This window comes from Schistocerca piceifrons, chromosome 5 (assembly GCF_021461385.2).
Source record: "Schistocerca piceifrons isolate TAMUIC-IGC-003096 chromosome 5, iqSchPice1.1, whole genome shotgun sequence".
In the NCBI taxonomy this organism is placed as follows: domain Eukaryota; kingdom Metazoa; phylum Arthropoda; class Insecta; order Orthoptera; family Acrididae; genus Schistocerca; species Schistocerca piceifrons.
The window spans coordinates 599,184,298-599,208,439 of NC_060142.1; the positions used below are offsets into that span (position 1 = coordinate 599,184,298).

A 24,142-nucleotide genomic window follows, 5' to 3' on the forward strand; every position below is an offset into this window, starting at 1 on the left:
GCAGCATCTAACACAAGGCAGTACACTGAATGAGAGGGATGTTCTACAACCCATGACAAGTATTCCATTGGCCTCAGAGTTTTTCTGAATGCATAGGCAGAACAGTGGTTTGTCTGCATTTTGTAGTATAATGTCATGCTTGGCGATGTCATTCGTTTATGAGCCTCGCTACAGTGTGCATGCACGTTATCCATGTGAAGAGGCGTAAGCAGATGCTACCATTCTGCGAGATTCCTGCAGAAGGTATACGAATTAGTTTGATATACAGAGCAAAAGTGAACCAAAGTCGAGGCCTCCGTGGCGCAATCGGCTAGCGCGTTCGGCTGTTAACCGAAAGGTTGGTGGTTCGAGCCCACCCGGGGGCGAAATCGTTTTAACTGGCACCTACGTGAGGACATACGTCAACTTTGTTAGAGATACACAGCTAGTGTGACAATTTGGCTGTGTTTGAGTGATGCCACAGAGCCTTATACACATTCAGCCAAGTGACACTGTAGGTAAAAACATGGCCCTACACAGACGTTCTACTGTTTTCCTATTTATTCGTCATGTGTGACACTGCAGTAGAGCGACGCCCACTACAAAAGACGTATTATTTACATTCAATTTCAGGGTATACGTCGCGAGTGCCATATGACAGGGCCTGTCTCTCGATGTCGATTTGTATTTGGTGTCTCTTAAGTGTCGGTCAGCAGTAGGCCGCTGTTGGCCGAGCGACGTGCAGTCGCCTTACATGAAGCCCCGTGGGCAACGCCAGCGCCACCGTGGACAACAGCGCACTGTAGCCAGAGAGAGGAGCCGAAAGGCGCAATTCACAGTCGAGCCACGCTATCCCACAAGCTGTGCACTAGGTCAAGATTGTGCAGACGGCAAACCCTTGGTGGCCCGACGCTCGTCGTCGATCGTAAGGGCGAAACAGTCAAGAGATTTGGAAAACGGCAATGTGGACACCCCCAGCAGCAGCGGTGTGCCAAATCCGATATCTGGTCAAGGGTTGCAAGATTCAGTATGATGAAGTGACAATTCGGAGACAGCTCACAAACGCAAAGCTGCCGCCTTCTTAGCTCCGTGGTAGAGCACTGGTCTCGTAAACCAGGGGTCGTGAGTTCGAACCTCACAGAAGGCATTCATTTTTTTTTACCTTCCTGCAGGGAGCGCAGCTATCTCGAGCAGCATCTAACACAAGGCAGTACACTGAATGAGAGGGATGTTCTACAACCCATGACAAGTATTCCATTGGCCTCAGAGTTTTTCTGAATGCATAGGCAGAACAGTGGTTTGTCTGCATTTTGTAGTATAATGTCATGCTTGGCGATGTCATTCGTTTATGAGCCTCGCTACAGTGTGCATGCACGTTATCCATGTGAAGAGGCGTAAGCAGATGCTACCATTCTGCGAGATTCCTGCAGAAGGTATACGAATTAGTTTGATATACAGAGCAAAAGTGAACCAAAGTCGAGGCCTCCGTGGCGCAATCGGCTAGCGCGTTCGGCTGTTAACCGAAAGGTTGGTGGTTCGAGCCCACCCGGGGGCGAAATCGTTTTAACTGGCACCTACGTGAGGACATACGTCACCTTTGTTAGAGATACACAGCTAGTGTGACAATTTGGCTGTGTTTGAGTGATGCCACAGAGCCTTATACACATTCAGCCAAGTGACACTGTAGGTAAAAACATGGCCCTACACAGACGTTCTACTGTTTTCCTATTTATTCGTCATGTGTGACACTGCAGTAGAGCGACGCCCACTACAAAAGACGTATTATTTACATTCAATTTCAGGGTATACGTCGCGAGTGCCATATGACAGGGCCTGTCTCTCGATGTCGATTTGTATTTGGTGTCTCTTAAGTGTCGGTCAGCAGTAGGCCGCTGTTGGCCGAGCGACGTGCAGTCGCCTTACATGAAGCCCCGTGGGCAACGCCAGCGCCACCGTGGACAACAGCGCACTGTAGCCAGAGAGAGGAGCCGAAAGGCGCAATTCACAGTCGAGCCACGCTATCCCACAAGCTGTGCACTAGGTCAAGATTGTGCAGACGGCAAACCCTTGGTGGCCCGACGCTCGTCGTCGATCGTAAGGGCGAAACAGTCAAGAGATTTGGAAAACGGCAATGTGGACACCCCCAGCAGCAGCGGTGTGCCAAATCCGATATCTGGTCAAGGGTTGCAAGATTCAGTATGATGAAGTGACAATTCGGAGACAGCTCACAAACGCAAAGCTGCCGCCTTCTTAGCTCCGTGGTAGAGCACTGGTCTCGTAAACCAGGGGTCGTGAGTTCGAACCTCACAGAAGGCATTCATTTTTTTTACCTTCCTGCAGGGAGCGCAGCTATCTCGAGCAGCATCTAACACAAGGCAGTACACTGAATGAGAGGGATGTTCTACAACCCATGACAAGTATTCCATTGGCCTCAGAGTTTTTCTGAATGCATAGGCAGAACAGTGGTTTGTCTGCATTTTGTAGTATAATGTCATGCTTGGCGATGTCATTCGTTTATGAGCCTCGCTACAGTGTGCATGCACGTTATCCATGTGAAGAGGCGTAAGCAGATGCTACCATTCTGCGAGATTCCTGCAGAAGGTATACGAATTAGTTTGATATACAGAGCAAAAGTGAACCAAAGTCGAGGCCTCCGTGGCGCAATCGGCTAGCGCGTTCGGCTGTTAACCGAAAGGTTGGTGGTTCGAGCCCACCCGGGGGCGAAATCGTTTTAACTGGCACGTGAGGACATACGTCAACTTTGTTAGAGATACACAGCTAGTGTGACAATTTGGCTGTGTTTGAGTGATGCCACAGAGCCTTACACACATTCAGCCAAGTGACACTGTAGGTAAAAACATGGCCCTACACAGACGTTCTACTGTTTTCCTATTTATTCGTCATGTGTGACACTGCAGTAGAGCGACGCCCACTACAAAAGACGTATTATTTACATTCAATTTCAGGGTATACGTCGCGAGTGCCATATGACAGGGCCTGTCTCTCGATGTCGATTTGTATTTGGTGTCTCTTAAGTGTCGGTCAGCAGTAGGCCGCTGTTGGCCGAGCGACGTGCAGTCGCCTTACATGAAGCCCCGTGGGCAACGCCAGCGCCACCGTGGACAACAGCGCACTGTAGCCAGAGAGAGGAGCCGAAAGGCGCAATTCACAGTCGAGCCACGCTATCCCACAAGCTGTGCACTAGGTCAAGATTGTGCAGACGGCAAACCCTTGGTGGCCCGACGCTCGTCGTCGATCGTAAGGGCGAAACAGTCAAGAGATTTGGAAAACGGCAATGTGGACACCCCCAGCAGCAGCGGTGTGCCAAATCCGATATCTGGTCAAGGGTTGAAGGATTCAGTATGATGAAGTGACAATTCGGAGACAGCTCACAAACGCAAAGCTGCCGCCTTCTTAGCTCCGTGGTAGAGCACTGGTCTCGTAAACCAGGGGTCGTGAGTTCGAACCTCACAGAAGGCATTCATTTTTTTACCTTCCTGCAGGGAGCGCAGCTATCTCGAGCAGCATCTAACACAAGGCAGTACACTGAATGAGAGGGATGTTCTACAACCCATGACAAGTATTCCATTGGCCTCAGAGTTTTTCTGAATGCATAGGCAGAACAGTAGTTTGTTTGCATTTTGTAGTATAATGTCATGCTTGGCGATGTCATTCGTTTATGAGCCTCGCTACAGTGTGCATCCACGTTATCCATGTGAAGAGGCGTAAGCAGATGCTACCATTCTGCGAGATTCCTGCAGAAGGTATACGACTTAGTTTGATATACAGAGCACAAGTGAGCCAAAGTCGAGGCCTCCGTGGCGCAATCGGATAGCGCGTTCGGCTGTTAACCGAAAGGTTGGTGGTTCGAGCCCACCCGGGGGCGAAATCGTTTTAACTGGCACCTACGTGAGGACATACGTCAACTTTGTTAGAGATTCACAGCTAGTGTGACAATTTGGCTGTGTTTGAGTGATGCCACAGAGCCTTATACACATTCAGCCAAGTGACACTGTAGGTAAAAACATGGCCCTACACAGACGTTCTACTGTTTTCCTATTTATTCGTCATGTGTGACACTGCAGTAGAGCGACGCCCACTACAAAAGACGTATTATTTACATTCAATTTCAGGGTATACGTCGCGAGTGCCATATGACAGGGCCTGTCTCTCGATGTCGATTTGTATTTGGTGTCTCTTAAGTGTCGGTCAGCAGTAGGCCGCTGTTGGCCGAGCGACGTGCAGTCGCCTTACATGAAGCCCCGTGGGCAACGCCAGCGCCACCGTGGACAACAGCGCACTGTAGCCAGAGAGAGGAGCCGAAAGGCGCAATTCACAGTCGAGCCACGCTATCCCACAAGCTGTGCACTAGGTCAAGATTGTGCAGACGGCAAACCCTTGGTGGCCCGACGCTCGTCGTCGATCGTAAGGGCGAAACAGTCAAGAGATTTGGAAAACGGCAATGTGGACACCCCCAGCAGCAGCGGTGTGCCAAATCCGATATCTGGTCAAGGGTTGCAAGATTCAGTATGATGAAGTGACAATTCGGAGACAGCTCACAAACGCAAAGCTGCCGCCTTCTTAGCTCCGTGGTAGAGCACTGGTCTCGTATACCAGGGGTCGTGAGTTCGAACCTCACAGAAGGCATTCATTTTTTTTACCTTCCTGCAGGGAGCGCAGCTATCTCGAGCAGCATCTAACACAAGGCAGTACACTGAATGAGAGGGATGTTCTACAACCCATGACAAGTATTCCATTGGCCTCAGAGTTTTTCTGAATGCATAGGCAGAACAGTAGTTTGTTTGCATTTTGTAGTATAATGTCATGCTTGGCGATGTCATTCGTTTATGAGCCTCGCTACAGTGTGCATGCACGTTATCCATGTGAAGAGGCGTAAGCAGATGCTACCATTCTGCGAGATTCCTGCAGAAGGTATACGAATTAGTTTGATATACAGAGCACAAGTGAGCCAAAGTCGAGGCCTCCGTGGCGCAATCGGATAGCGCGTTCGGCTGTTAACCGAAATGTTGGTGGTTCGAGCCCACCCGGGGGCGAAATCGTTTTAACTGGCACCTACGTGAGGACATACGTCAACTTTGTTAGAGATTCACAGCTAGTGTGACAATTTGGCTGTGTTTGAGTGATGCCACAGAGCCTTATACACATTCAGCCAAGTGACACTGTAGGTAAAAACATGGCCCTACACAGACGTTCTACTGTTTTCCTATTTATTCGTCATGTGTGACACTGCAGTAGAGCGACGCCCACTACAAAAGACGTATTATTTACATTCAATTTCAGGGTATACGTCGCGAGTGCCATATGACAGGGCCTGTCTCTCGATGTCGATTTGTATTTGGTGTCTCTTAAGTGTCGGTCAGCAGTAGGCCGCTGTTGGCCGAGCGACGTGCAGTCGCCTTACATGAAGCCCCGTGGGCAACGCCAGCGCCACCGTGGACAACAGCGCACTGTAGCCAGAGAGAGGAGCCGAAAGGCGCAATTCACAGTCGAGCCACGCTATCCCACAAGCTGTGCACTAGGTCAAGATTGTGCAGACGGCAAACCCTTGGTGGCCCGACGCTCGTCGTCGATCGTAAGGGCGAAACAGTCAAGAGATTTGGAAAACGGCAATGTGGACACCCCCAGCAGCAGCGGTGTGCCAAATCCGATATCTGGTCAAGGGTTGCAAGATTCAGTATGATGAAGTGACAATTCGGAGACAGCTCACAAACGCAAAGCTGCCGCCTTCTTAGCTCCGTGGTAGAGCACTGGTCTCGTATACCAGGGGTCGTGAGTTCGAACCTCACAGAAGGCATTCATTTTTTTTACCTTCCTGCAGGGAGCGCAGCTATCTCGAGCAGCATCTAACACAAGGCAGTACACTGAATGAGAGGGATGTTCTACAACCCATGACAAGTATTCCATTGGCCTCAGAGTTTTTCTGAATGCATAGGCAGAACAGTAGTTTGTTTGCATTTTGTAGTATAATGTCATGCTTGGCGATGTCATTCGTTTATGAGCCTCGCTACAGTGTGCATGCACGTTATCCATGTGAAGAGGCGTAAGCAGATGCTACCATTCTGCGAGATTCCTGCAGAAGGTATACGAATTAGTTTGATATACAGAGCACAAGTGAGCCAAAGTCGAGGCCTCCGTGGCGCAATCGGATAGCGCGTTCGGCTGTTAACCGAAATGTTGGTGGTTCGAGCCCACCCGGGGGCGAAATCGTTTTAACTGGCACCTACGTGAGGACATACGTCAACTTTGTTAGAGATTCACAGCTAGTGTGACAATTTGGCTGTGTTTGAGTGATGCCACAGAGCCTTATACACATTCAGCCAAGTGACACTGTAGGTAAAAACATGGCCCTACACAGACGTTCTACTGTTTTCCTATTTATTCGTCATGTGTGACACTGCAGTAGAGCGACGCCCACTGCGAAAGACGTATTATTTACATTCAATTTCAGGGTATACGTCGCGAGTGCCATATGACAGGGCCTGTCTCTCGATGTCGATTTGTATTTGGTGTCTCTTAAGTGTCGGTCAGCAGTAGGCCGCTGTTGGCCGAGCGACGTGCAGTCGCCTTACATGAAGCCCCGTGGGCAACGCCAGCGCCACCGTGGACAACAGCGCACTGTAGCCAGAGAGAGGAGCCGAAAGGCGCAATTCACAGTCGAGCCACGCTATCCCACAAGCTGTGCACTAGGTCAAGATTGTGCAGACGGCAAACCCTTGGTGGCCCGACGCTCGTCGTCGATCGTAAGGGCGAAACAGTCAAGAGATTTGGAAAACGGCAATGTGGACACCCCCAGCAGCAGCGGTGTGCCAAATCCGATATCTGGTCAAGGGTTGCAAGATTCAGTATGATGAAGTGACAATTCGGTGACAGCTCACAAACGCAAAGCTGCCGCCTTCTTAGCTCCGTGGTAGAGCACTGGTCTCGTAAACCAGGGGTCGTGAGTTCGAACCTCACAGAAGGCATTCATTTTTTTTACCTTCCTGCAGGGAGCGCAGCTATCTCGAGCAGCATCTAACACAAGGCAGTACACTGAATGAGAGGGATGTTCTACAACCCATGACAAGTATTCCATTGGCCTCAGAGTTTTTCTGAATGCATAGGCAGAACAGTGGTTTGTCTGCATTTTGTAGTATAATGTCATGCTTGGCGATGTCATTCGTTTATGAGCCTCGCTACAGTGTGCATGCACGTTATCCATGTGAAGAGGCGTAAGCAGATGCTACCATTCTGCGAGATTCCTGCAGAAGGTATACGAATTAGTTTGATATACAGAGCAAAAGTGAACCAAAGTCGAGGCCTCCGTGGCGCAATCGGCTAGCGCGTTCGGCTGTTAACCGAAAGGTTGGTGGTTCGAGCCCACCCGGGGGCGAAATCGTTTTAACTGGCACCTACGTGAGGACATACGTCAACTTTGTTAGAGATACACAGCTAGTGTGACAATTTGGCTGTGTTTGAGTGATGCCACAGAGCCTTATACACATTCAGCCAAGTGACACTGTAGGTAAAAACATGGCCCTACACAGACGTTCTACTGTTTTCCTATTTATTCGTCATGTGTGACACTGCAGTAGAGCGACGCCCACTACAAAAGACGTATTATTTACATTCAATTTCAGGGTATACGTCGCGAGTGCCATATGACAGGGCCTGTCTCTCGATGTCGATTTGTATTTGGTGTCTCTTAAGTGTCGGTCAGCAGTAGGCCGCTGTTGGCCGAGCGACGTGCAGTCGCCTTACATGAAGCCCCGTGGGCAACGCCAGCGCCACCGTGGACAACAGCGCACTGTAGCCAGAGAGAGGAGCCGAAAGGCGCAATTCACAGTCGAGCCACGCTATCCCACAAGCTGTGCACTAGGTCAAGATTGTGCAGACGGCAAACCCTTGGTGGCCCGACGCTCGTCGTCGATCGTAAGGGCGAAACAGTCAAGAGATTTGGAAAACGGCAATGTGGACACCCCCAGCAGCAGCGGTGTGCCAAATCCGATATCTGGTCAAGGGTTGCAAGATTCAGTATGATGAAGTGACAATTCGGAGACAGCTCACAAACGCAAAGCTGCCGCCTTCTTAGCTCCGTGGTAGAGCACTGGTCTCGTATACCAGGGGTCGTGAGTTCGAACCTCACAGAAGGCATTCATTTTTTTTACCTTCCTGCAGGGAGCGCAGCTATCTCGAGCAGCATCTAACACAAGGCAGTACACTGAATGAGAGGGATGTTCTACAACCCATGACAAGTATTCCATTGGCCTCAGAGTTTTTCTGAATGCATAGGCAGAACAGTAGTTTGTTTGCATTTTGTAGTATAATGTCATGCTTGGCGATGTCATTCGTTTATGAGCCTCGCTACAGTGTGCATGCACGTTATCCATGTGAAGAGGCGTAAGCAGATGCTACCATTCTGCGAGATTCCTGCAGAAGGTATACGAATTAGTTTGATATACAGAGCACAAGTGAGCCAAAGTCGAGGCCTCCGTGGCGCAATCGGATAGCGCGTTCGGCTGTTAACCGAAATGTTGGTGGTTCGAGCCCACCCGGGGGCGAAATCGTTTTAACTGGCACCTACGTGAGGACATACGTCAACTTTGTTAGAGATTCACAGCTAGTGTGACAATTTGGCTGTGTTTGAGTGATGCCACAGAGCCTTATACACATTCAGCCAAGTGACACTGTAGGTAAAAACATGGCCCTACACAGACGTTCTACTGTTTTCCTATTTATTCGTCATGTGTGACACTGCAGTAGAGCGACGCCCACTACAAAAGACGTATTATTTACATTCAATTTCAGGGTATACGTCGCGAGTGCCATATGACAGGGCCTGTCTCTCGATGTCGATTTGTATTTGGTGTCTCTTAAGTGTCGGTCAGCAGTAGGCCGCTGTTGGCCGAGCGACGTGCAGTCGCCTTACATGAAGCCCCGTGGGCAACGCCAGCGCCACCGTGGACAACAGCGCACTGTAGCCAGAGAGAGGAGCCGAAAGGCGCAATTCACAGTCGAGCCACGCTATCCCACAAGCTGTGCACTAGGTCAAGATTGTGCAGACGGCAAACCCTTGGTGGCCCGACGCTCGTCGTCGATCGTAAGGGCGAAACAGTCAAGAGATTTGGAAAACGGCAATGTGGACACCCCCAGCAGCAGCGGTGTGCCAAATCCGATATCTGGTCAAGGGTTGCAAGATTCAGTATGATGAAGTGACAATTCGGAGACAGCTCACAAACGCAAAGCTGCCGCCTTCTTAGCTCCGTGGTAGAGCACTGGTCTCGTATACCAGGGGTCGTGAGTTCGAACCTCACAGAAGGCATTCATTTTTTTTACCTTCCTGCAGGGAGCGCAGCTATCTCGAGCAGCATCTAACACAAGGCAGTACACTGAATGAGAGGGATGTTCTACAACCCATGACAAGTATTCCATTGGCCTCAGAGTTTTTCTGAATGCATAGGCAGAACAGTAGTTTGTTTGCATTTTGTAGTATAATGTCATGCTTGGCGATGTCATTCGTTTATGAGCCTCGCTACAGTGTGCATGCACGTTATCCATGTGAAGAGGCGTAAGCAGATGCTACCATTCTGCGAGATTCCTGCAGAAGGTATACGAATTAGTTTGATATACAGAGCACAAGTGAGCCAAAGTCGAGGCCTCCGTGGCGCAATCGGATAGCGCGTTCGGCTGTTAACCGAAATGTTGGTGGTTCGAGCCCACCCGGGGGCGAAATCGTTTTAACTGGCACCTACGTGAGGACATACGTCAACTTTGTTAGAGATTCACAGCTAGTGTGACAATTTGGCTGTGTTTGAGTGATGCCACAGAGCCTTATACACATTCAGCCAAGTGACACTGTAGGTAAAAACATGGCCCTACACAGACGTTCTACTGTTTTCCTATTTATTCGTCATGTGTGACACTGCAGTAGAGCGACGCCCACTGCGAAAGACGTATTATTTACATTCAATTTCAGGGTATACGTCGCGAGTGCCATATGACAGGGCCTGTCTCTCGATGTCGATTTGTATTTGGTGTCTCTTAAGTGTCGGTCAGCAGTAGGCCGCTGTTGGCCGAGCGACGTGCAGTCGCCTTACATGAAGCCCCGTGGGCAACGCCAGCGCCACCGTGGACAACAGCGCACTGTAGCCAGAGAGAGGAGCCGAAAGGCGCAATTCACAGTCGAGCCACGCTATCCCACAAGCTGTGCACTAGGTCAAGATTGTGCAGACGGCAAACCCTTGGTGGCCCGACGCTCGTCGTCGATCGTAAGGGCGAAACAGTCAAGAGATTTGGAAAACGGCAATGTGGACACCCCCAGCAGCAGCGGTGTGCCAAATCCGATATCTGGTCAAGGGTTGCAAGATTCAGTATGATGAAGTGACAATTCGGTGACAGCTCACAAACGCAAAGCTGCCGCCTTCTTAGCTCCGTGGTAGAGCACTGGTCTCGTAAACCAGGGGTCGTGAGTTCGAACCTCACAGAAGGCATTCATTTTTTTTACCTTCCTGCAGGGAGCGCAGCTATCTCGAGCAGCATCTAACACAAGGCAGTACACTGAATGAGAGGGATGTTCTACAACCCATGACAAGTATTCCATTGGCCTCAGAGTTTTTCTGAATGCATAGGCAGAACAGTGGTTTGTCTGCATTTTGTAGTATAATGTCATGCTTGGCGATGTCATTCGTTTATGAGCCTCGCTACAGTGTGCATGCACGTTATCCATGTGAAGAGGCGTAAGCAGATGCTACCATTCTGCGAGATTCCTGCAGAAGGTATACGAATTAGTTTGATATACAGAGCAAAAGTGAACCAAAGTCGAGGCCTCCGTGGCGCAATCGGCTAGCGCGTTCGGCTGTTAACCGAAAGGTTGGTGGTTCGAGCCCACCCGGGGGCGAAATCGTTTTAACTGGCACCTACGTGAGGACATACGTCAACTTTGTTAGAGATACACAGCTAGTGTGACAATTTGGCTGTGTTTGAGTGATGCCACAGAGCCTTATACACATTCAGCCAAGTGACACTGTAGGTAAAAACATGGCCCTACACAGACGTTCTACTGTTTTCCTATTTATTCGTCATGTGTGACACTGCAGTAGAGCGACGCCCACTACAAAAGACGTATTATTTACATTCAATTTCAGGGTATACGTCGCGAGTGCCATATGACAGGGCCTGTCTCTCGATGTCGATTTGTATTTGGTGTCTCTTAAGTGTCGGTCAGCAGTAGGCCGCTGTTGGCCGAGCGACGTGCAGTCGCCTTACATGAAGCCCCGTGGGCAACGCCAGCGCCACCGTGGACAACAGCGCACTGTAGCCAGAGAGAGGAGCCGAAAGGCGCAATTCACAGTCGAGCCACGCTATCCCACAAGCTGTGCACTAGGTCAAGATTGTGCAGACGGCAAACCCTTGGTGGCCCGACGCTCGTCGTCGATCGTAAGGGCGAAACAGTCAAGAGATTTGGAAAACGGCAATGTGGACACCCCCAGCAGCAGCGGTGTGCCAAATCCGATATCTGGTCAAGGGTTGCAAGATTCAGTATGATGAAGTGACAATTCGGAGACAGCTCACAAACGCAAAGCTGCCGCCTTCTTAGCTCCGTGGTAGAGCACTGGTCTCGTATACCAGGGGTCGTGAGTTCGAACCTCACAGAAGGCATTCATTTTTTTTACCTTCCTGCAGGGAGCGCAGCTATCTCGAGCAGCATCTAACACAAGGCAGTACACTGAATGAGAGGGATGTTCTACAACCCATGACAAGTATTCCATTGGCCTCAGAGTTTTTCTGAATGCATAGGCAGAACAGTAGTTTGTTTGCATTTTGTAGTATAATGTCATGCTTGGCGATGTCATTCGTTTATGAGCCTCGCTACAGTGTGCATGCACGTTATCCATGTGAAGAGGCGTAAGCAGATGCTACCATTCTGCGAGATTCCTGCAGAAGGTATACGAATTAGTTTGATATACAGAGCACAAGTGAGCCAAAGTCGAGGCCTCCGTGGCGCAATCGGATAGCGCGTTCGGCTGTTAACCGAAATGTTGGTGGTTCGAGCCCACCCGGGGGCGAAATCGTTTTAACTGGCACCTACGTGAGGACATACGTCAACTTTGTTAGAGATTCACAGCTAGTGTGACAATTTGGCTGTGTTTGAGTGATGCCACAGAGCCTTATACACATTCAGCCAAGTGACACTGTAGGTAAGAACATGGCCCTACACAGACGTTCTACTGTTTTCCTATTTATTCGTCATGTGTGACACTGCAGTAGAGCGACGCCCACTACAAAAGACGTATTATTTACATTCAATTTCAGGGTATACGTCGCGAGTGCCATATGACAGGGCCTGTCTCTCGATGTCGATTTGTATTTGGTGTCTCTTAAGTGTCGGTCAGCAGTAGGCCGCTGTTGGCCGAGCGACGTGCAGTCGCCTTACATGAAGCCCCGTGGGCAACGCCAGCGCCACCGTGGACAACAGCGCACTGTAGCCAGAGAGAGGAGCCGAAAGGCGCAATTCACAGTCGAGCCACGCTATCCCACAAGCTGTGCACTAGGTCAAGATTGTGCAGACGGCAAACCCTTGGTGGCCCGACGCTCGTCGTCGATCGTAAGGGCGAAACAGTCAAGAGATTTGGAAAACGGCAATGTGGACACCCCCAGCAGCAGCGGTGTGCCAAATCCGATATCTGGTCAAGGGTTGCAAGATTCAGTATGATGAAGTGACAATTCGGAGACAGCTCACAAACGCAAAGCTGCCGCCTTCTTAGCTCCGTGGTAGAGCACTGGTCTCGTATACCAGGGGTCGTGAGTTCGAACCTCACAGAAGGCATTCATTTTTTTTACCTTCCTGCAGGGAGCGCAGCTATCTCGAGCAGCATCTAACACAAGGCAGTACACTGAATGAGAGGGATGTTCTACAACCCATGACAAGTATTCCATTGGCCTCAGAGTTTTTCTGAATGCATAGGCAGAACAGTAGTTTGTTTGCATTTTGTAGTATAATGTCATGCTTGGCGATGTCATTCGTTTATGAGCCTCGCTACAGTGTGCATGCACGTTATCCATGTGAAGAGGCGTAAGCAGATGCTACCATTCTGCGAGATTCCTGCAGAAGGTATACGAATTAGTTTGATATACAGAGCACAAGTGAGCCAAAGTCGAGGCCTCCGTGGCGCAATCGGATAGCGCGTTCGGCTGTTAACCGAAATGTTGGTGGTTCGAGCCCACCCGGGGGCGAAATCGTTTTAACTGGCACCTACGTGAGGACATACGTCAACTTTGTTAGAGATTCACAGCTAGTGTGACAATTTGGCTGTGTTTGAGTGATGCCACAGAGCCTTATACACATTCAGCCAAGTGACACTGTAGGTAAGAACATGGCCCTACACAGACGTTCTACTGTTTTCCTATTTATTCGTCATGTGTGACACTGCAGTAGAGCGACGCCCACTGCGAAAGACGTATTATTTACATTCAATTTCAGGGTATACGTCGCGAGTGCCATATGACAGGGCCTGTCTCTCGATGTCGATTTGTATTTGGTGTCTCTTAAGTGTCGGTCAGCAGTAGGCCGCTGTTGGCCGAGCGACGTGCAGTCGCCTTACATGAAGCCCCGTGGGCAACGCCAGCGCCACCGTGGACAACAGCGCACTGTAGCCAGAGAGAGGAGCCGAAAGGCGCAATTCACAGTCGAGCCACGCTATCCCACAAGCTGTGCACTAGGTCAAGATTGTGCAGACGGCAAACCCTTGGTGGCCCGACGCTCGTCGTCGATCGTAAGGGCGAAACAGTCAAGAGATTTGGAAAACGGCAATGTGGACACCCCCAGCAGCAGCGGTGTGCCAAATCCGATATCTGGTCAAGGGTTGCAAGATTCAGTATGATGAAGTGACAATTCGGTGACAGCTCACAAACGCAAAGCTGCCGCCTTCTTAGCTCCGTGGTAGAGCACTGGTCTCGTAAACCAGGGGTCGTGAGTTCGAACCTCACAGAAGGCATTCATTTTTTTTACCTTCCTGCAGGGAGCGCAGCTATCTCGAGCAGCATCTAACACAAGGCAGTACACTGAATGAGAGGGATGTTCTACAACCCATGACAAGTATTCCATTGGCCTCAGAGTTTTTCTGAATGCATAGGCAGAACAGTGGTTTGTCTGCATTTTGTAGTATAATGTCATGCTTGGCGATGTCATTCGTTTATGAGCCTCGCTACAGTGTGCATGCACGTTATCCATGTGAAGAGGCGTAAGCAGATGCTACCATTCTGCGAGATTCCTGCAGAAGGTATACGAATTAGTTTGATATACAGAGCACAAGTGAGCCAAAGTCGAGGCCTCCGTGGCGCAATCGGATAGCGCGTTCGGCTGTTAACCGAAATGTTGGTGGTTCGAGCCCACCCGGGGGCGAAATCGTTTTAACTGGCACCTACGTGAGGACATACGTCAACTTTGTTAGAGATTCACAGCTAGTGTGACAATTTGGCTGTGTTTGAGTGATGCCACAGAGCCTTATACACATTCAGCCAAGTGACACTGTAGGTAAAAACATGGCCCTACACAGACGTTCTACTGTTTTCCTATTTATTCGTCATGTGTGACACTGCAGTAGAGCGACGCCCACTGCGAAAGACGTATTATTTACATTCAATTTCAGGGTATACGTCGCGAGTGCCATATGACAGGGCCTGTCTCTCGATGTCGATTTGTATTTGGTGTCTCTTAAGTGTCGGTCAGCAGTAGGCCGCTGTTGGCCGAGCGACGTGCAGTCGCCTTACATGAAGCCCCGTGGGCAACGCCAGCGCCACCGTGGACAACAGCGCACTGTAGCCAGAGAGAGGAGCCGAAAGGCGCAATTCACAGTCGAGCCACGCTATCCCACAAGCTGTGCACTAGGTCAAGATTGTGCAGACGGCAAACCCTTGGTGGCCCGACGCTCGTCGTCGATCGTAAGGGCGAAACAGTCAAGAGATTTGGAAAACGGCAATGTGGACACCCCCAGCAGCAGCGGTGTGCCAAATCCGATATCTGGTCAAGGGTTGCAAGATTCAGTATGATGAAGTGACAATTCGGTGACAGCTCACAAACGCAAAGCTGCCGCCTTCTTAGCTCCGTGGTAGAGCACTGGTCTCGTAAACCAGGGGTCGTGAGTTCGAACCTCACAGAAGGCATTCATTTTTTTTACCTTCCTGCAGGGAGCGCAGCTATCTCGAGCAGCATCTAACACAAGGCAGTACACTGAATGAGAGGGATGTTCTACAACCCATGACAAGTATTCCATTGGCCTCAGAGTTTTTCTGAATGCATAGGCAGAACAGTGGTTTGTCTGCATTTTGTAGTATAATGTCATGCTTGGCGATGTCATTCGTTTATGAGCCTCGCTACAGTGTGCATGCACGTTATCCATGTGAAGAGGCGTAAGCAGATGCTACCATTCTGCGAGATTCCTGCAGAAGGTATACGAATTAGTTTGATATACAGAGCAAAAGTGAACCAAACTCGAGGCCTCCGTGGCGCAATCGGCTAGCGCGTTCGGCTGTTAACCGAAAGGTTGGTGGTTCGAGCCCACCCGGGGGCGAAATCGTTTTAACTGGCACCTACGTGAGGACATACGTCAACTTTGTTAGAGATACACAGCTAGTGTGACAATTTGGCTGTGTTTGAGTGATGCCACAGAGCCTTATACACATTCAGCCAAGTGACACTGTAGGTAAAAACATGGCCCTACACAGACGTTCTACTGTTTTCCTATTTATTCGTCATGTGTGACACTGCAGTAGAGCGACGCCCACTACAAAAGACGTATTATTTACATTCAATTTCAGGGTATACGTCGCGAGTGCCATATGACAGGGCCTGTCTCTCGATGTCGATTTGTATTTGGTGTCTCTTAAGTGTCGGTCAGCAGTAGGCCGCTGTTGGCCGAGCGACGTGCAGTCGCCTTACATGAAGCCCCGTGGGCAACGCCAGCGCCACCGTGGACAACAGCGCACTGTAGCCAGAGAGAGGAGCCGAAAGGCGCAATTCACAGTCGAGCCACGCTATCCCACAAGCTGTGCACTAGGTCAAGATTGTGCAGACGGCAAACCCTTGGTGGCCCGACGCTCGTCGTCGATCGTAAGGGCGAAACAGTCAAGAGATTTGGAAAACGGCAATGTGGACACCCCCAGCAGCAGCGGTGTGCCAAATCGGATATCTGGTCAAGGGTTGAAGGATTCAGTATGATGAAGTGACAATTCGGAGACAGCTCACAAACGCAAAGCTGCCGCCTTCTTAGCTCCGTGGTAGAGCACTGGTCTCGTAAACCAGGGGTCGTGAGTTCGAACCTCACAGAAGGCATTCATTTTTTTTACCTTCCTGCAGGGAGCGCAGCTATCTCGAGCAGCATCTAACACAAGGCAGTACACTGAATGAGAGGGATGTCCTACAACCCATGACAAGTATTCCATTGGCCTCAGAGTTTTTCTGAATGCATAGGCAGAACAGTGGTTTGTTTGCATTTTGTAGTATAATGTCATGCTTGGCGATGTCATTCGTTTATGAGCCTCGCTACAGTGTGCATGCACGTTATCCATGTGAAGAGGCGTAAGCAGATGCTACCATTCTGCGAGATTCCTGCAGAAGGTATACGAATTAGTTTGATATACAGAGCAAAAGTGAGCCAAAGTCGAGGCCTCCGTGGCGCAATCGGCTAGCGCGTTCGGCTGTTAACCGAAAGGTTGGTGGTTCGAGCCCACCCGGGGGCGAAATCGTTTTAACTGGCACCTACGTGAGGACATACGTCAACTTTGTTAGAGATACACAGCTAGTGTGACAATTTGGCTGTGTTTGAGTGATGCCACAGAGCCTTATACACATTCAGCCAAGTGACACTGTAGGTAAAAACATGGCCCTACACAGACGTTCTACTGTTTTCCTATTTATTCGTCATGTGTGACACTGCAGTAGAGCGACGCCCACTGCGAAAGACGTATTATTTACATTCAATTTCAGGGTATACGTCGCGAGTGCCATATGACAGGGCCTGTCTCTCGATGTCGATTTGTATTTGGTGTCTCTTAAGTGTCGGTCAGCAGTAGGCCGCTGTTGGCCGAGCGACGTGCAGTCGCCTTACATGAAGCCCCGTGGGCAACGCCAGCGCCACCGTGGACAACAGCGCACTGTAGCCAGAGAGAGGAGCCGAAAGGCGCAATTCACAGTCGAGCCACGCTATCCCACAAGCTGTGCACTAGGTCAAGATTGTGCAGACGGCAAACCCTTGGTGGCCCGACGCTCGTCGTCGATCGTAAGGGCGAAACAGTCAAGAGATTTGGAAAACGGCAATGTGGACACCCCCAGCAGCAGCGGTGTGCCAAATCGGATATCTGGTCAAGGGTTGAAGGATTCAGTATGATGAAGTGACAATTCGGAGACAGCTCACAAACGCAAAGCTGCCGCCTTCTTAGCTCCGTGGTAGAGCACTGGTCTCGTAAACCAGGGGTCGTGAGTTCGAACCTCACAGAAGGCATTCATTTTTTTTACCTTCCTGCAGGGAGCGCAGCTATCTCGAGCAGCATCTAACACAAGGCAGTACACTGAATGAGAGGGATGTCCTACAACCCATGACAAGTATTCCATTGGCCTCAGAGTTTTTCTGAATGCATAGGCAGAACAGTGGTTTGTTTGCATTTTGTAGTATAATGTCATGCTTGGCGATGTCATTCGTTTATGAGCCTCGCTACAGTGTGCATGCACGTTATCCATGTGAAGAGGCGTAAGCAGATGCTACCATTCTGCGAGATTCCTGCAGAAGGTATACGAATTAGTTTGATATACAGAGCAAAAGTGAGCCAAAGTCGAGGCCTCCGTGGCGCAATCGGCTAGCGCGTTCGGCTGTTAACCGAAAGGTTGGTGGTTCGAGCCCACCCGGGGGCGAAATCGTTTTAACTGGCACCTACGTGAGGACATACGTCAACTTTGTTAGAGATACACAGCTAGTGTGACAATTTGGCTGTGTTTGAGTGATGCCACAGAGCCTTATACACATTCAGCCAAGTGACACTGTAGGTAAAAACATGGCCCTACACAGACGTTCTACTGTTTTCCTATTTATTCGTCATGTGTGACACTGCAGTAGAGCGACGCCCACTGCGAAAGACGTATTATTTACATTCAATTTCAGGGTATACGTCGCGAGTGCCATATGACAGGGCCTGTCTCTCGATGTCGATTTGTATTTGGTGTCTCTTAAGTGTCGGTCAGCAGTAGGCCGCTGTTGGCCGAGCGACGTGCAGTCGCCTTACATGAAGCCCCGTGGGCAACGCCTGCGCCACCGTGGACAACAGCGCACTGTAGCCAGAGAGAGGAGCCGAAAGGCGCAATTCACAGTCGAGCCACGCTATCCCACAAGCTGTGCACTAGGTCAAGATTGTGCAGACGGCAAACCCTTGGTGGCCCGACGCTCGTCGTCGATCGTAAGGGCGAAACAGTCAAGAGATTTGGAAAACGGCAATGTGGACACCCCCAGCAGCAGCGGTGTGCCAAATCCGATATCTGGTCAAGGGTTGCAAGATTCAGTATGATGAAGTGACAATTCGGAGACAGCTCACAAACGCAAAGCTGCCGCCTTCTTAGCTCCGTGGTAGAGCACTGGTCTCGTATACCAGGGGTCGTGAGTTCGAACCTCACAGAAGGCATTCATTTTTTTTACCTTCCTGCAGGGAGCGCAGCTATCTCGAGCAGCATCTAACACAAGGCAGTACACTGAATGAGAGGGATGTTCTACAACCCATGACAAGTATTCCATTGGCCTCAGAGTTTTTCTGAATGCATAGGCAGAACAGTAGTTTGTTTGCATTTTGTAGTATAATGTCATGCTTGGCGATGTCATTCGTTTATGAGCCTCGCTACAGTGTGCATGCACGTTATCCATGTGAAGAAGCGTAAGCAGATGCTACCATTCTGCGAGATTCCTGCAGAAGGTATACGAATTAGTTTGATATACAGAGCACAAGTGAGCCAAAGTCGAGGCCTCCGTGGCGCAATCGGCTAGCGCGTTCGGCTGTTAACCGAAAGGTTGGTGGTTCGAGCCCACCCGGGGGCGAAATCGTTTTAACTGGCACCTACGTGAGGACATACGTCAACTTTGTTAGAGATTCACAGCTAGTGTGACAATTTGGCTGTGTTTGAGTGATGCCACAGAGCCTTATACACATTCAGCCAAGTGACACTGTAGGTAAAAACATGGCCCTACACAGACGTTCTACTGTTTTCCTATTTATTCGTCATGTGTGACACTGCAGTAGAGCGACGCCCACTGCGAAAGACGTATTATTTACATTCAATTTCAGGGTATACGTCGCGAGTGCCATATGACAGGGCCTGTCTCTCGATGTCGATTTGTATTTGGTGTCTCTTAAGTGTCGGTCAGCAGTAGGCCGCTGTTGGCCGAGCGACGTGCAGTCGCCTTACATGAAGCCCCGTGGGCAACGCCTGCGCCACCGTGGACAACAGCGCACTGTAGCCAGAGAGAGGAGCCGAAAGGCGCAATTCACAGTCGAGCCACGCTATCCCACAAGCTGTGCACTAGGTCAAGATTGTGCAGACGGCAAACCCTTGGTGGCCCGACGCTCGTCGTCGATCGTAAGGGCGAAACAGTCAAGAGATTTGGAAAACGGCAATGTGGACACCCCCAGCAGCAGCGGTGTGCCAAATCCGATATCTGGTCAAGGGTTGCAAGATTCAGTATGATGAAGTGACAATTCGGAGACAGCTCACAAACGCAAAGCTGCCGCCTTCTTAGCTCCGTGGTAGAGCACTGGTCTCGTATACCAGGGGTCGTGAGTTCGAACCTCACAGAAGGCATTCATTTTTTTTACCTTCCTGCAGGGAGCGCAGCTATCTCGAGCAGCATCTAACACAAGGCAGTACACTGAATGAGAGGGATGTTCTACAACCCATGACAAGTATTCCATTGGCCTCAGAGTTTTTCTGAATGCATAGGCAGAACAGTAGTTTGTTTGCATTTTGTAGTATAATGTCATGCTTGGCGATGTCATTCGTTTATGAGCCTCGCTACAGTGTGCATGCACGTTATCCATGTGAAGAGGCGTAAGCAGATGCTACCATTCTGCGAGATTCCTGCAGAAGGTATACGAATTAGTTTGATATACAGAGCACAAGTGAGCCAAAGTCGAGGCCTCCGTGGCGCAATCGGCTAGCGCGTTCGGCTGTTAACCGAAAGGTTGGTGGTTCGAGCCCACCCGGGGGCGAAATCGTTTTAACTGGCACCTACGTGAGGACATACGTCAACTTTGTTAGAGATTCACAGCTAGTGTGACAATTTGGCTGTGTTTGAGTGATGCCACAGAGCCTTATACACATTCAGCCAAGTGACACTGTAGGTAAAAACATGGCCCTACACAGACGTTCTACTGTTTTCCTATTTATTCGTCATGTGTGACACTGCAGTAGAGCGACGCCCACTGCGAAAGACGTATTATTTACATTCAATTTCAGGGTATACGTCGCGAGTGCCATATGACAGGGCCTGTCTCTCGATGTCGATTTGTATTTGGTGTCTCTTAAGTGTCGGTCAGCAGTAGGCCGCTGTTGGCCGAGCGACGTGCAGTCGCCTTACATGAAGCCCCGTGGGCAACGCCAGCGCCACCGTGGACAACAGCGCACTGTAGCCAGAGAGAGGAGCCGAAAGGCGCAATTCACAGTCGAGCCACGCTATCCCACAAGCTGTGCACTAGGTCAAGATTGTGCAGACGGCAAACCCTTGGTGGCCCGACGCTCGTCGTCGATCGTAAGGGCGAAACAGTCAAGAGATTTGGAAAACGGCAATGTGGACACCCCCAGCAGCAGCGGTGTGCCAAATCCGATATCTGGTCAAGGGTTGCAAGATTCAGTATGATGAAGTGACAATTCGGAGACAGCTCACAAACGCAAAGCTGCCGCCTTCTTAGCTCCGTGGTAGAGCACTGGTCTCGTAAACCAGGGGTCGTGAGTTCGAACCTCACAGAAGGCATTCATTTTTTTTACCTTCCTGCAGGGAGCGCAGCTATCTCGAGCAGCATCTAACACAAGGCAGTACACTGAATGAGAGGGATGTTCTACAACCCATGACAAGTATTCCATTGGCCTCAGAGTTTTTCTGAATGCATAGGCAGAACAGTGGTTTGTCTGCATTTTGTAGTATAATGTCATGCTTGGCGATGTCATTCGTTTATGAGCCTCGCTACAGTGTGCATGCACGTTATCCATGTGAAGAGGCGTAAGCAGATGCTACCATTCTGCGAGATTCCTGCAGAAGGTATACGAATTAGTTTGATATACAGAGCAAAAGTGAACCAAACTCGAGGCCTCCGTGGCGCAATCGGCTAGCGCGTTCGGCTGTTAACCGAAAGGTTGGTGGTTCGAGCCCACCCGGGGGCGAAATCGTTTTAACTGGCACCTACGTGAGGACATACGTCAACTTTGTTAGAGATACACAGCTAGTGTGACAATTTGGCTGTGTTTGATTGATGCCACAGAGCCTTATACACATTCAGCCAAGTGACACTGTAGGTAAAAACATGGCCCTACACAGACGTTCTACTGTTTTCCTATTTATTCGTCATGTGTGACACTGCAGTAGAGCGACGCCCACTACAAAAGCCGTATTATTTACATTCAATTTCAGGGTATACGTCGCGAGTGCCATATGACAGGGCCTGTCTCTCGATGTCGATTTGTATTTGGTGTCTCTTAAGTGTCGGTCAGCAGTAGGCCGCTGTTGGCCGAGCGACGTGCAGTCGCCTTACATGAAGCCCCGTGGGCAACGCCAGCGCCACCGTGGACAACAGCGCACTGTAGCCAGAGAGAGGAGCCGAAAGGCGCAATTCACAGTCGAGCCACGCTATCCCACAAGCTGTGCACTAGGTCAAGATTGTGCAGACGGCAAACCCTTGGTGGCCCGACGCTCGTCGTCGATCGTAAGGGCGAAACAGTCAAGAGATTTGGAAAACGGCAATGTGGACACCCCCAGCAGCAGCGGTGTGCCAAATCCGATATCTGGTCAAGGGTTGAAGGATTCAGTATGATGAAGTGACAATTCGGAGACAGCTCACAAACGCAAAGCTGCCGCCTTCTTAGCTCCGTGGTAGAGCACTGGTCTCGTAAACCAGGGGTCGTGAGTTCGAACCTCACAGAAGGCATTCATTTTTTTTACCTTCCTGCAGGGAGCGCAGCTATCTCGAGCAGCATCTAACACAAGGCAGTACACTGAATGAGAGGGATGTCCTACAACCCATGACAAGTATTCCATTGGCCTCAGAGTTTTTCTGAATGCATAGGCAGAACAGTGGTTTGTTTGCATTTTGTAGTATAATGTCATGCTTGGCGATGTCATTCGTTTATGAGCCTCGCTACAGTGTGCATGCACGTTATCCATGTGAAGAGGCGTAAGCAGATGCTACCATTCTGCGAGATTCCTGCAGAAGGTATACGAATTAGTTTGATATACAGAGCAAAAGTGAACCAAACTCGAGGCCTCCGTGGCGCAATCGGCTAGCGCGTTCGGCTGTTAACCGAAAGGTTGGTGGTTCGAGCCCACCCGGGGGCGAAATCGTTTTAACTGGCACCTACGTGAGGACATACGTCAACTTTGTTAGAGATACACAGCTAGTGTGACAATTTGGCTGTGTTTGAGTGATGCCACAGAGCCTTATACACATTCAGCCAAGTGACACTGTAGGTAAAAACATGGCCCTACACAGACGTTCTACTGTTTTCCTATTTATTCGTCATGTGTGACACTGCAGTAGAGCGACGCCCACTACAAAAGCCGTATTATTTACATTCAATTTCAGGGTATACGTCGCGAGTGCCATATGACAGGGCCTGTCTCTCGATGTCGATTTGTATTTGGTGTCTCTTAAGTGTCGGTCAGCAGTAGGCCGCTGTTGGCCGAGCGACGTGCAGTCGCCTTACATGAAGCCCCGTGGGCAACGCCAGCGCCACCGTGGACAACAGCGCACTGTAGCCAGAGAGAGGAGCCGAAAGGCGCAATTCACAGTCGAGCCACGCTATCCCACAAGCTGTGCACTAGGTCAAGATTGTGCAGACGGCAAACCCTTGGTGGCCCGACGCTCGTCGTCGATCGTAAGGGCGAAACAGTCAAGAGATTTGGAAAACGGCAATGTGGACACCCCCAGCAGCAGCGGTGTGCCAAATCCGATATCTGGTCAAGGGTTGAAGGATTCAGTATGATGAAGTGACAATTCGGAGACAGCTCACAAACGCAAAGCTGCCGCCTTCTTAGCTCCGTGGTAGAGCACTGGTCTCGTAAACCAGGGGTCGTGAGTTCGAACCTCACAGAAGGCATTCATTTTTTTTACCTTCCTGCAGGGAGCGCAGCTATCTCGAGCAGCATCTAACACAAGGCAGTACACTGAATGAGAGGGATGTCCTACAACCCATGACAAGTATTCCATTGGCCTCAGAGTTTTTCTGAATGCATAGGCAGAACAGTGGTTTGTTTGCATTTTGTAGTATAATGTCATGCTTGGCGATGTCATTCGTTTATGAGCCTCGCTACAGTGTGCATGCACGTTATCCATGTGAAGAGGCGTAAGCAGATGCTACCATTCTGCGAGATTCCTGCAGAAGGTATACGAATTAGTTTGATATACAGAGCAAAAGTGAGCCAAAGTCGAGGCCTCCGTGGCGCAATCGGCTAGCGCGTTCGGCTGTTAACCGAAAGGTTGGTGGTTCGAGCCCACCCGGGGGCGAAATCGTTTTAACTGGCACCTACGTGAGGACATACGTCAACTTTGTTAGAGATACACAGCTAGTGTGACAATTTGGCTGTGTTTGAGTGATGCCACAGAGCCTTATACACATTCAGCCAAGTGACACTGTAGGTAAAAACATGGCCCTACACAGACGTTCTACTGTTTTCCTATTTATTCGTCATGTGTGACACTGCAGTAGAGCGACGCCCACTGCGAAAGACGTATTATTTACATTCAATTTCAGGGTATACGTCGCGAGTGCCATATGACAGGGCCTGTCTCTCGATGTCGATTTGTATTTGGTGTCTCTTAAGTGTCGGTCAGCAGTAGGCCGCTGTTGGCCGAGCGACGTGCAGTCGCCTTACATGAAGCCCCGTGGGCAACGCCTGCGCCACCGTGGACAACAGCGCACTGTAGC

At 50.1% G+C, this 24,142-nt stretch overlaps 41 non-coding genes across 41 annotated transcripts; all 41 read left to right on the top strand.

Moving 5' to 3' along the window:
* The first annotated feature begins 291 nt into the window (after positions 1-291).
* On the top strand, positions 292-365 carry Trnan-guu. The gene has a single exon. It is a non-coding gene; the product is annotated as a tRNA-Asn (tRNA).
* Positions 366-1,054: 689 nt separating this feature from the next.
* Trnat-cgu lies at positions 1,055-1,126 on the top strand. Its single transcript has one exon. It is a non-coding gene; the product is annotated as a tRNA-Thr (tRNA).
* Positions 1,127-1,460: 334 nt separating this feature from the next.
* Trnan-guu lies at positions 1,461-1,534 on the top strand. Its single transcript has one exon. It is a non-coding gene; the product is annotated as a tRNA-Asn (tRNA).
* A 689-nt stretch (positions 1,535-2,223) lies between these two features.
* Trnat-cgu lies at positions 2,224-2,295 on the top strand. The gene has a single exon. It is a non-coding gene; the product is annotated as a tRNA-Thr (tRNA).
* Positions 2,296-2,628: 333 nt separating this feature from the next.
* Positions 2,629-2,702, top strand: Trnan-guu. Its single transcript has one exon. It is a non-coding gene; the product is annotated as a tRNA-Asn (tRNA).
* Positions 2,703-3,387: 685 nt separating this feature from the next.
* Positions 3,388-3,459, top strand: Trnat-cgu. The gene has a single exon. It is a non-coding gene; the product is annotated as a tRNA-Thr (tRNA).
* A 332-nt stretch (positions 3,460-3,791) lies between these two features.
* On the top strand, positions 3,792-3,865 carry Trnan-guu. Its single transcript has one exon. It is a non-coding gene; the product is annotated as a tRNA-Asn (tRNA).
* A 689-nt stretch (positions 3,866-4,554) lies between these two features.
* On the top strand, positions 4,555-4,626 carry Trnat-cgu. Its single transcript has one exon. It is a non-coding gene; the product is annotated as a tRNA-Thr (tRNA).
* A 333-nt stretch (positions 4,627-4,959) lies between these two features.
* On the top strand, positions 4,960-5,033 carry Trnan-guu. The gene has a single exon. It is a non-coding gene; the product is annotated as a tRNA-Asn (tRNA).
* Positions 5,034-5,722: 689 nt separating this feature from the next.
* On the top strand, positions 5,723-5,794 carry Trnat-cgu. Its single transcript has one exon. It is a non-coding gene; the product is annotated as a tRNA-Thr (tRNA).
* A 333-nt stretch (positions 5,795-6,127) lies between these two features.
* Positions 6,128-6,201, top strand: Trnan-guu. The gene has a single exon. It is a non-coding gene; the product is annotated as a tRNA-Asn (tRNA).
* Positions 6,202-6,890: 689 nt separating this feature from the next.
* Positions 6,891-6,962, top strand: Trnat-cgu. Its single transcript has one exon. It is a non-coding gene; the product is annotated as a tRNA-Thr (tRNA).
* Positions 6,963-7,295: 333 nt separating this feature from the next.
* Positions 7,296-7,369, top strand: Trnan-guu. The gene has a single exon. It is a non-coding gene; the product is annotated as a tRNA-Asn (tRNA).
* A 689-nt stretch (positions 7,370-8,058) lies between these two features.
* Trnat-cgu lies at positions 8,059-8,130 on the top strand. The gene has a single exon. It is a non-coding gene; the product is annotated as a tRNA-Thr (tRNA).
* Positions 8,131-8,463: 333 nt separating this feature from the next.
* On the top strand, positions 8,464-8,537 carry Trnan-guu. The gene has a single exon. It is a non-coding gene; the product is annotated as a tRNA-Asn (tRNA).
* A 689-nt stretch (positions 8,538-9,226) lies between these two features.
* Positions 9,227-9,298, top strand: Trnat-cgu. Its single transcript has one exon. It is a non-coding gene; the product is annotated as a tRNA-Thr (tRNA).
* A 333-nt stretch (positions 9,299-9,631) lies between these two features.
* Positions 9,632-9,705, top strand: Trnan-guu. The gene has a single exon. It is a non-coding gene; the product is annotated as a tRNA-Asn (tRNA).
* A 689-nt stretch (positions 9,706-10,394) lies between these two features.
* On the top strand, positions 10,395-10,466 carry Trnat-cgu. Its single transcript has one exon. It is a non-coding gene; the product is annotated as a tRNA-Thr (tRNA).
* A 333-nt stretch (positions 10,467-10,799) lies between these two features.
* Trnan-guu lies at positions 10,800-10,873 on the top strand. The gene has a single exon. It is a non-coding gene; the product is annotated as a tRNA-Asn (tRNA).
* A 689-nt stretch (positions 10,874-11,562) lies between these two features.
* Trnat-cgu lies at positions 11,563-11,634 on the top strand. The gene has a single exon. It is a non-coding gene; the product is annotated as a tRNA-Thr (tRNA).
* A 333-nt stretch (positions 11,635-11,967) lies between these two features.
* On the top strand, positions 11,968-12,041 carry Trnan-guu. Its single transcript has one exon. It is a non-coding gene; the product is annotated as a tRNA-Asn (tRNA).
* A 689-nt stretch (positions 12,042-12,730) lies between these two features.
* On the top strand, positions 12,731-12,802 carry Trnat-cgu. Its single transcript has one exon. It is a non-coding gene; the product is annotated as a tRNA-Thr (tRNA).
* Positions 12,803-13,135: 333 nt separating this feature from the next.
* Trnan-guu lies at positions 13,136-13,209 on the top strand. The gene has a single exon. It is a non-coding gene; the product is annotated as a tRNA-Asn (tRNA).
* A 689-nt stretch (positions 13,210-13,898) lies between these two features.
* Trnat-cgu lies at positions 13,899-13,970 on the top strand. Its single transcript has one exon. It is a non-coding gene; the product is annotated as a tRNA-Thr (tRNA).
* A 333-nt stretch (positions 13,971-14,303) lies between these two features.
* Positions 14,304-14,377, top strand: Trnan-guu. Its single transcript has one exon. It is a non-coding gene; the product is annotated as a tRNA-Asn (tRNA).
* Positions 14,378-15,066: 689 nt separating this feature from the next.
* Trnat-cgu lies at positions 15,067-15,138 on the top strand. The gene has a single exon. It is a non-coding gene; the product is annotated as a tRNA-Thr (tRNA).
* Positions 15,139-15,471: 333 nt separating this feature from the next.
* Positions 15,472-15,545, top strand: Trnan-guu. The gene has a single exon. It is a non-coding gene; the product is annotated as a tRNA-Asn (tRNA).
* Positions 15,546-16,234: 689 nt separating this feature from the next.
* On the top strand, positions 16,235-16,306 carry Trnat-cgu. The gene has a single exon. It is a non-coding gene; the product is annotated as a tRNA-Thr (tRNA).
* Positions 16,307-16,639: 333 nt separating this feature from the next.
* On the top strand, positions 16,640-16,713 carry Trnan-guu. The gene has a single exon. It is a non-coding gene; the product is annotated as a tRNA-Asn (tRNA).
* A 689-nt stretch (positions 16,714-17,402) lies between these two features.
* Trnat-cgu lies at positions 17,403-17,474 on the top strand. The gene has a single exon. It is a non-coding gene; the product is annotated as a tRNA-Thr (tRNA).
* A 333-nt stretch (positions 17,475-17,807) lies between these two features.
* Trnan-guu lies at positions 17,808-17,881 on the top strand. The gene has a single exon. It is a non-coding gene; the product is annotated as a tRNA-Asn (tRNA).
* A 689-nt stretch (positions 17,882-18,570) lies between these two features.
* On the top strand, positions 18,571-18,642 carry Trnat-cgu. The gene has a single exon. It is a non-coding gene; the product is annotated as a tRNA-Thr (tRNA).
* A 333-nt stretch (positions 18,643-18,975) lies between these two features.
* Positions 18,976-19,049, top strand: Trnan-guu. Its single transcript has one exon. It is a non-coding gene; the product is annotated as a tRNA-Asn (tRNA).
* A 689-nt stretch (positions 19,050-19,738) lies between these two features.
* Positions 19,739-19,810, top strand: Trnat-cgu. The gene has a single exon. It is a non-coding gene; the product is annotated as a tRNA-Thr (tRNA).
* A 333-nt stretch (positions 19,811-20,143) lies between these two features.
* On the top strand, positions 20,144-20,217 carry Trnan-guu. Its single transcript has one exon. It is a non-coding gene; the product is annotated as a tRNA-Asn (tRNA).
* A 689-nt stretch (positions 20,218-20,906) lies between these two features.
* Trnat-cgu lies at positions 20,907-20,978 on the top strand. Its single transcript has one exon. It is a non-coding gene; the product is annotated as a tRNA-Thr (tRNA).
* Positions 20,979-21,311: 333 nt separating this feature from the next.
* Positions 21,312-21,385, top strand: Trnan-guu. Its single transcript has one exon. It is a non-coding gene; the product is annotated as a tRNA-Asn (tRNA).
* Positions 21,386-22,074: 689 nt separating this feature from the next.
* On the top strand, positions 22,075-22,146 carry Trnat-cgu. Its single transcript has one exon. It is a non-coding gene; the product is annotated as a tRNA-Thr (tRNA).
* A 333-nt stretch (positions 22,147-22,479) lies between these two features.
* On the top strand, positions 22,480-22,553 carry Trnan-guu. The gene has a single exon. It is a non-coding gene; the product is annotated as a tRNA-Asn (tRNA).
* Positions 22,554-23,242: 689 nt separating this feature from the next.
* Trnat-cgu lies at positions 23,243-23,314 on the top strand. The gene has a single exon. It is a non-coding gene; the product is annotated as a tRNA-Thr (tRNA).
* Positions 23,315-23,647: 333 nt separating this feature from the next.
* Positions 23,648-23,721, top strand: Trnan-guu. The gene has a single exon. It is a non-coding gene; the product is annotated as a tRNA-Asn (tRNA).
* Positions 23,722-24,142: the final 421 nt, after the last annotated feature.